This window comes from Dermacentor silvarum, chromosome 2 (genome assembly GCF_013339745.2).
Source record: "Dermacentor silvarum isolate Dsil-2018 chromosome 2, BIME_Dsil_1.4, whole genome shotgun sequence".
Taxonomy (NCBI): Eukaryota; Metazoa; Arthropoda; class Arachnida; order Ixodida; family Ixodidae; genus Dermacentor; species Dermacentor silvarum.
The window spans coordinates 6529830-6539147 of NC_051155.1; the positions used below are offsets into that span (position 1 = coordinate 6529830).

Consider the following 9318-nt stretch of genomic DNA (forward strand, 5'->3'; position numbering starts at 1 on the left):
TCGCCCTAAGGGCGAAGCAATGAATGCGATAGCAACACAGCAATGTCATACGAAGTAAGGTGAGCGGCTTCCCAGCTAGCACAAAAGCGATAGAAAACTGCTTCCATACCGATTCGCCAAGACTAAATGAACGTCTGAAAGACGCACTAAAAAATCCGTGCAGTCCGTTTAGAAGGTGATAAACGGTCGTATATCGTTGCTAATGTCCGGCGGATATGACTATTGCAAGAAGTTCTAGAATCCTGCTTAAAGTAGTTTTGAAAAATCCTGTCTTGAAATGGGATTTTGTAAGACCATTAGAAGCATTTAAAAAATAGAGATTGAATCCTGCTACAATCAGGATTTTGACATCCGTTTTTTTTCACCCTCCCCTCTAGCGCCCCCCTCGTCTCCCTTTCCTTCCCTCTCCCCATGCCCCTGCGGCGTTTCGCCGGCCGGCGGCATGCAGGTTTGCGCTTGTGCAATACACGAAACACATACAGCAATAACATTTTTTATTGCAAAAAGTAAACACGACTAGACAAACTAGCAATCAACATTAAATATGAGTGCCTCCGGGTAACGTCCATTACAGGTATCGACCTTGATAAACCTGGTTTCGAACAGGCTGCTGGGCTGTAGCTCCTTAATTCAGCAGGTCTTCTTACTGCAAAAACATTAGGCATGTGTAAAACGTATATTAATTGAAGCACACTTTTCTTAGTGAACATATAGTTTTTCAATGCATTGGCAATAAGCACTGCAATATATCTTGGCAATGGGCAGCACTACAATATATTGGTCCAAGCACACAGTTTTCGAGCATTCCACCTTTATTAACATGGTTCTAACATTAACCGATCACAAGTGAAATTCCCTTCTGTTGCCTTGAAGACAACTTTACATCTAACTGAAGGTGTTGCATGTACAATCGCCAACCAGTGTAAGTGTCGGCTATTTTGCTAGCTTTCAGGAGGCTGTTGTCTTGACTAGTTGGCGACTCGTAGATGACAGCAGCCTCCTAAACACGTGCGAAGTAGGTGCCAATTAGCATTCAAAGAAAGGAATAGATAATGCATTTCTGATAATGTTGTACGAGAAAAGAGGTAAGTGTGGCTCTGCAAAGGCACAGCTTCAGTGTGACAGCATTGTTACACCACCGCAATTTTATTTGCCACAGATGACATAGCCAACTCAGAAATGGCGCAGGCTTGAGCATATACCTAAACACCAGTCTATCAAACACATCGCATACTTCAAATTTGAGCAAATATATTGCGATTCCTTAAAAAATAAAAGACAGCAGACGAGCGCAACCTTAAGTAACAGCGACTATTTGCAGAACGGCTGCTTCAAGCATATACAGTAAGAACTTCAGTTGCTGTAATTAAACCATTAAAATGTTGCACGCCTATGACTTGCCTGTTTGAAAACCTCCACACAATAACATTGCCAAGCACTTGTAAAGAATTTTTTTTACAAAAACAGTGAGTCATCCACACACAAGGTGGGAACATAAGCCGTAATTTTCCACCCAGTTTCACTAACTTTGACCTTGGTGACATAATTATAGTTACGCAATGGGTTAAAGGTTAAGCTCGTGCAGTTTATATATCAATTATGATCTAGAGTGCTTGCATATGCAATTTATTGCTTACACCGAAATGAGCCCACACACTAAAACCCACACATGGCGCGCGGCGACGATTTCATCGCCGTTGCACTTTATACGGATTATCACGGCGACGACGACGGCGGCAAAAATGCGCTTGGAGTGCCCATATAATTTCTATCGCAATAAAAGAAAAAGAACCGCGGCGTAAATTTCTCTCTCTTAAATGGCATGGTCGCCGTTACGTCGTCGCGCCGTAACACGCGTGTTCGAGTCGATGTCTCAACGCTGCGGCTGCGACGCAGAGGAGCTACGACGGAGGCCCAGTCCCGCCAACGAAACTGCTCACAACCGGCCAACGCTCGCTTCAACGACAGGAAAACAAAGGGAGAGGGTTAAGCTGGCGCCGGGCCGGCGGCGGGCGCGCACGGAGACAGTCGAAGGTGGGGGAGCTACGAGGGAGTTGAGAGGGAGAGTGAGGGGAGCCACCGAAGCGACGGGGTCACCTCTGCTCAGCCAAATCCGCTTCCCTGACGCCCTCCTCCCTCACCTTTGACGTGTCCGCGCGCGCCCGGCGACGCCGTGCTGGCGCCGCCCGCTCCCTACAGCATCGTTTTCTGCGAGCGTTGCTCGACGTGGGCAGTCTCGTGGCCCCTACTCGCCATCTGCTTGCGCGCCGTGATATCTAACGACTCCATTCGTACGTCGTGCTGTGGTGCACGAATACTTCAGAAATAAGTCTTTCCTTTAATTAGAACAAACTTTCGGGCTCCTTCGAGTTCGAATTATCGAGATACGACTGTGTATATGTATCACGCTGAAAATTTAATTCGTACGACTTTAATATGAAATAACAGTTACCTGGGTTCTTGGAGTTCAGGAGTTTCGTGGTGGCCCTTTGGGCGGCGGCGTTTTCGTCTGCCCATTTGGCACCTGTAGAGGGTACATGATCGGTGTCTTCACCCTCACGCGCCTTCTCTCTTGCACGTAGGTATGTGCCTGCATAGTAAGTTACAAAAAAACTCTTTATTGTTATGCTGATAAACTCGGAGTATCTATGTTTATAATGTAACAGCAGTGCCTATTACAACTGTATATTGGAATTTTTCTTTTTTTAACAGAATTTTTTAACAGAAAAAGAAAACGCCAGTGCGACCTCAAAATTTATTTGTTGCATGAGTGAAGCCAAAAAATGTTAGGTATCCTAAAAAAAGATGCTGTAAATAGCTACACTGTCGGATTATGTTACAAAAAACAAGGCAACAGTGCACTACATGCAGGGTGTTTCATTTAACTTTAGCCAAACATTAAAAATATGCAAGTGCCACGTACCAGGACAGAACCAAGGTAATGTTGGAGATACTCAGATTATTTTTTGCATTCCGCCTAGTTAGATAATTAGTTCTAATTAATTAATTAACTTCTCAATTACTATAGTTAGATCAAAAGTGTCAATGAGAAGATTGTAAAGCAACATGAGAAACCCCTGATACCGCTTTCTGTTTCTCAATATGAGCTACATAAAGTGTTTTTACAAGTGTGAAAGGTGCCTGCCAATACACGCAAACTGCCTCGAGCGGCCAGTCGTTCGGCAGTTTTGCGTGTATTCGCGGGCACCTTTCACGCTCGGAAAAACACACGAGTGATCTCGCACAAGAGCGTTGACGGAAGAATGCTGTGGCTACGCGAAGATCGTAGCACGTCTAATCATTCTGCGCCAAACGGGAATGCCATCGTCTTCCTAACGATCAATGGTCAACGAAACGTCGCAGAGGTAATTTTAGACAGCTTTGGCAAACCTGAATACGCATACAATAAAAGAAACGTACGCAGACGTAAACATGCCTCTTAAACAATATTAGAGATTGCAGTTAAAATCAAGGCGCTTTCATAGAAAAACTTCATTACCGCCTAAAACTTCCACCTAAAACTCCCGCCTGAAAACCGTAAATAATTAAACACGACAGGTGTCAAAGTGGCCGTGACTACTTACGTGAGCAAAGAAGATGTGGAAGGCAGTCTGGCGCTCCGCAGTTCATGAACGAATACGCGTCAGGAACTTAACGGCTGGTCCTGACAAAAATAACGGTCAATGTAACGGCGGGTTCAAAAGTTACGCAATCTGGAGGGAAGCTGCGCGGAGAGCGCAGTCCGCTTGGCTGCTCAGACTGCGTCGGCGCAAGCGATGACGCCGATGAGCCGTCGCGCCACTCCTCGCTTTGTCAGGTAGCCGCTATGACACGTCACGGCGCTGCATCCTCTTGCGACACACGCTGCTGCAATGCAGAAAAATACTCAGTGTGGCTTCGTACTCGGTACCTGAAGCACAGAAATGCTAGCTAATTTAACTAAGAAAATACAAAATGCGGCTGCTACCATAATGCTAGCGCCACCTTACAAAGATAATTTGAAATAACAAAAGTCGAACTTTTTAATGCCTCATTCTTGGCACTTTGCGGTAGGTAGGTAGGTTCCTAACTCGCTTTATAATACAAACAAGTGATGTGCAACCTATAATGGAATCGAACTTCTGCCGTGGGTCACAGCAGCCGGTTCTCTAGCAACTAGACTACGGTGTCTTTTTCTTCCTTTCGGTCAAAGTAAAACAGGTTAACCAAACAGACAAAACGAAAACTGCGACAAACAATATCAAAACATTTTACAGTTTGAACCGTCAGTCCAACTTGGCTGACATTGTCATTTAACATTCTCTGAGCGTTGTCAAGGGACAGCCACTCACAGCCCTCGACAGCCACTCAGGAACACAGCAATCATGCGTTCTAAATTTTCCTTGACAGAAAAATGGCAATATTCGCCAGGAGGGACAGATCGCGTTGAAGTGTATCGAGGACTGTTCAACAATGTCCTCGCGTCGATGACAAAATCAACGTCGAAAGTGGTGCTTAGTTTCCGGAGAAGTTCAGAAACTGGGACAAGCGGAATTCGGTGACTTGTAACCCATCATAGCCATCCTTGAAATTCCACAGATTTACGTGGACAAAGACTTGCCTGATTTTCTGCAGATGATGATGCATAGTCCGAAGAACCTCCATTTTCGATGCCCGCGCTCATAGGAGGGTCGTTTTGTGGAACAAAATATTATCTAAAAATGTCTTGCGTGTGTGCTTCTGCATTTTCTCCTTTCAAGGCAAGGTCACTTTCGTGAAAACTGTCCTCGGATTGAGCATCCTCATGTGGCGAGGATACTTCACTAGAAGCATGGTTACTACTTTCATTAACCTACCATGATACTTATTGGACGGTACTCGTGGCAACAGGACTGGCAGATATCGGTTCGTCATTAACTCTACGCCTCTTCTGACGGTCTGAAAGGTCAGCGTAACTTTTCTTCTTTATTGTGGACTTCATTATGAGCATAAAGAGCAAGCAGCTGCCCCTTCAGTGCTCACTCACCACAATGCAAACACCCGCGCCAGGGTTGATTGCACTCTCTTCTAACAGGGCGAAGCAAAAACAAAAACCAATGTCCGTTTTTCCCGCCAAAAAGCGGAAGAAAACAACAACAAAAAAATCAATAATTGTAGGCCGCTAGAACAAGCGATTTTAAACGTCTTCTAAAATCCGCCTTATAGCAAGATTTTTCCATCCCAATTGAATCCTTCTCGATGTTGACTTCTTCAATTTAGATTTTTGACGGTCAAGGCGAAATATCTATGAATAAGAATGATTATATCTCTTTTGTGCTAGCTGGGTTTGGTAGCAATATGAATTGTAGTAAACATGAGCTGATTAAGTAAGCAGGTGTGCTGCGACGTAAGTAGACCGACATGAAGAGAGACTCGATGACCACGAGAAGGCGCGTATGAAACGGTGGGGTTGATGAGAAGCGCTTCCTGTGGGCAGCGAGTGCGAAGGGACACACCTGTGTTGCTGCACTGCCGATCCGGGCAGCATTGCATGTGTAGCGTGCTTTGGAAAATGTGGCCCGGCTATTGCTAACTGAATGAACAAGCGTGGTGTGAGCGCGCACAAACAAACATGAATAGATCACACTGAATGACTGCAGACAACGACTGTAAAAACGCTGGCAGCGAGCCCATACGCCGCAACGGGTGAAGGTATACGTGCGGACTATCGCTTCAACGGAAACTGAGCGGCGAATGCACGGCGCATAAAGGTCAGAGCCGTGTGGAGATAAGATACGGTGCGGACGAGCGACGAGCGCGGTCGTTGGCAGCGTAGAAGTGCCCCCCCCCCCCCCCCCGCGCTCCCTCCGGCGCTGGCTTCCCGCAACCTTGCTTGCGCGTGGGTGATTGAGTGCGTTCGCTCTCCGTGGTAGCGCGCGTCCCCGCACGCTTCCGCTCGGGCATACGGCGCGCGGCGAAGATTTTATCTATAGGGAACCTCACGGCGACGGGGACGACGACGGCGACGGCAGAAATCCGGTAGAAGTGTCCTTATGATTGCTATCGCAATAAAAGTGGCGTCTGCTGTCGCAAAACCTCGCCGAGCTATACTATGAACCACGGTGTAAAAAGGAAGGTGATCGGACGGCGGCGCGAGGCGCGGCCACTTAGTGTGACTCTACGCACGCCGCTGCCGCTAGGGGCAGCACCAGTGGCGTAGCCAGAAATTTTTTTCGGGGGGGGCTCAAGTTGCAACGCGGCCTCCTCCTTATAAAAGTTGTCGAGGCATCAAATACATCAATAATAACTGCATTGCCATTGCCAATGCCATTGTATATTCGGTGCTGAAAACGAGTTATTTAACGCTACGCACAGTCAAGACAAGTAAATTATGTGTTTGTTTCGTAAAAGAATAGCTTCCTATGTCCCGAAAATTGTGGCAGTAATAGCTGATATCAGTGCTTCCGCGTTTTTTTTTTTTTTTTGTTTCTGGTTTATCGAATAAGCAAAGAAAATATCACGTGAACTTTAGAACTATATCAGTTCGAAACCAGCAAAGCAGTGCATGCAGCTGGTATGAAAAACGTAAAGGCCATAAAATGAACAAGTTGACAAATATTTTGATGAATCTTTGTCATTTAACAACCTCGTTTACATTTTTGTACATATGCAACGGTCAGGGAAAAACCTCTATGACGCTGTCCTTCGTTGCAACTGATTGCGCAGCAGCAGGTGTTACCGCACGTATATTGTAATTGCACCGAAATTATAGTTGCAACAACGAGTACATATAAAAAGCAGAAGTTCCGCAAAATATACATTAGAAATGCGAAGATAGAATGGAATATACAAATGGCAAGAAAGTGTCGCGTGAAACCAAGTTCACTGCTTGTATACACAAAACCTCGCAACAAGATATTTAAATATACGTATAAGTCTGCAATAAATCTACGTATCTAAGGAAACGTCATTGTATATAATGCGTCAAACAAGACAAATAAACATGTTGCGCAGTCACAGACAGTAAACTTCACGCATAGGAGTATAAAGACAGACGATCCCAACCTTTAATAATCAAATTCTGATTCTGATTCTGATCCAGACAAGAACAAAACTATGATCTCAGAAATTGTGATATGCATTTGGGCCATGCTGCGATCGCGACAGCACCATGTGGCTAGAATAAGAGAAAAAGAATGCAGAAATCAATATGAAAATGCGTATTTTAACTGCCTGCACAGCGGCAACAATTATTCTGCACCCCAAGTCAAAGAAGGCTATTGCTTCGTTTAAAAAAAGAAGTAAATCCATGTAGCTAAAAAGGAAAGAAAAGGACAAACGAAAGCCACAGATGATGCGGCAAGTTGATTTACCCAACATCCGAGTGCGTTTTTGGGAAACGCCGCGTGTGCTGGGCTTTCAATGAGCAAGGTTTGTCAAAATTGGTTATTGATGTCCCCGTAATTTTTGTATTCCCAGGATAATTTTGATTATCATGCTAACTGTTACAACAAACGGTGAAAATTTCTGTGGTTTTAAAAGCTAATGAACAGTCATACGTTTTCATAATTACGAGCTTATATAGGAACGTGAAGGAACACATATTTTTACAGGCATTGATTTTTGCTGCTTCGCTATCTAAACGATAAACTTTACTCGGCGGGGAGGTTTAGTAAAGCGTTCAGTAACTTCCGACACGTTGACGGCGACGTCTCTGTCGGCGTATAGAAGCGCCAGCATAACCATGCGTTCCTAATTGTAAAGCGCAAGTGGTTTTTTTAGTAATCTCATGTTTGAAAATCTCTCTGCGCTGGCAGTGGCACTGGAAGGGCGACTAGAATATGCAGCAGTTTGTACTAGAGCACTGCACGGGCCGATTTTTTCAGCCCGGACCCGGCCCGGGCCCGTTTTTACGTTGGGCTGCCCGCCCGAGCCCGAACAAAACTTTCATGGCGAGACCCGGGCCCGGCCCGGACCCGGAAATAATCTACGTTACCCGCCCGGCCCGGCCCGCCACCCCTTTACCTCAGGCCCGAACCCGGCCCGATACCGAAAAATACATGTTTGTCAGTGTTCAGACGCCCGAGAATAACTCGCTGCACGTTACATGCACACCACGAGAAAGCCCGGCCCGGGCCCGGGTCAAAAAGCACACGCCGTGCCCGAGCCCGGCCCGAGCCCGTGAAAAAACTGCTCTACCCGGCCCGGCCCGTGGGCCGGGCCGGGCCGGGCCCGGGCTTTCGGGTAAGCCCGAGCCCGTGCAGTGCTCTAGTTTGTACACATGTACATATAACCTGCAGTCTCCATGAGAGAGGGCATCTATTCCTGTGCTGAAACCTAAAAACACTTCGATATCGTTTCCTCAGCACCACGCTCGACAAGGTAGACAGCCGTCCTCTTACGGAAGCCACAATTCTTAGTCCCTGGTCCCAGCCGACGTCGGAACGAACTGCTTTAAAAGCGCTATTACGCTTTTTAAAAGAAACAGGACTTAGTGAAAAACTATAGACTGTGCGGACTGATACGTTTCTTTTAGTTTTCTTTTAATCTTCTTTTGTTTTCTAATATTTTCTGCCCTTACCCCATCCCCCTGTGCAGAGTAGCCAATCGGACACTTAACCTGATTAACCTCTTTGCCTTTCACCTCTTATTTTCCTTCCTTTCTTCATTCGATATCGTTGACATCCTTGTTTACGTACCTTGCACAAACAGTAAGCTGTTCGATTCCAGCAATATCCGTCGTTTCGTCAGCAAGTACGGAGAAGCAGCCTGCAGCGTTCACTTTTGCATCTAGGCTTTCTTTGGTAATTTCACCACAAATTTCTATAATTTGGATTGGTACATCTGGTTTAAATACGAGGCATTACTGGGGCAACTTTCCAAATGGTTCTTCAGATGTGTACCTCCACAATCAGCTTGCATGCGAAGAAGCGTTCTGGAAATACCAGTAATTTCAGCGGGGGCTTTACTTAAATCCATAGGACCAGTGTCCCTATCGCCACGGAGAGCAAGACCTTGCCGCCCGCAAAAAAGAACTGTCTCAAATTAAATAGGCCGTTGAGTTTCTTCTGTTTTCTCTTATTTTACTTTGCCCGCCCTGGTCCAGCTTATCGATCACATTGGACGCGCTTTCTGAAAATGTTTGGAGAAAATTATCAGATGCCAGCTGACAGTCGCGGTGATATTTAATATTTTCCTGTGCGTGGAAGATGCTTCCATTTCCACGTGCTTCCATTTCTGGAACGGCTTAGACACGCGCGTTCGAGTGCGTTCATGTTGGCCCAAGATTATAAAAACACTAAACCCAGAAAGTTCCAGAATTAAAAATCAGAAGCACGCCTTTGGAAATGTCAGTGCACT

At 45.8% G+C, this 9318-nt stretch overlaps 1 long non-coding RNA gene across 1 annotated transcript; it reads right to left on the reverse strand.

Annotated features, from left to right (window-relative positions):
- Window positions 1-509: 509 nt before the first annotated feature.
- Window positions 510-4224, reverse strand: LOC125942881 (uncharacterized). The gene is made up of 3 exons (XR_007465396.1): window positions 3585-4224; window positions 2453-2590; window positions 510-646 (listed from the first exon to the last, which is right to left on the reverse strand). It is a non-coding gene; the product is annotated as an uncharacterized LOC125942881 (long non-coding RNA).
- Window positions 4225-9318: the final 5094 nt, after the last annotated feature.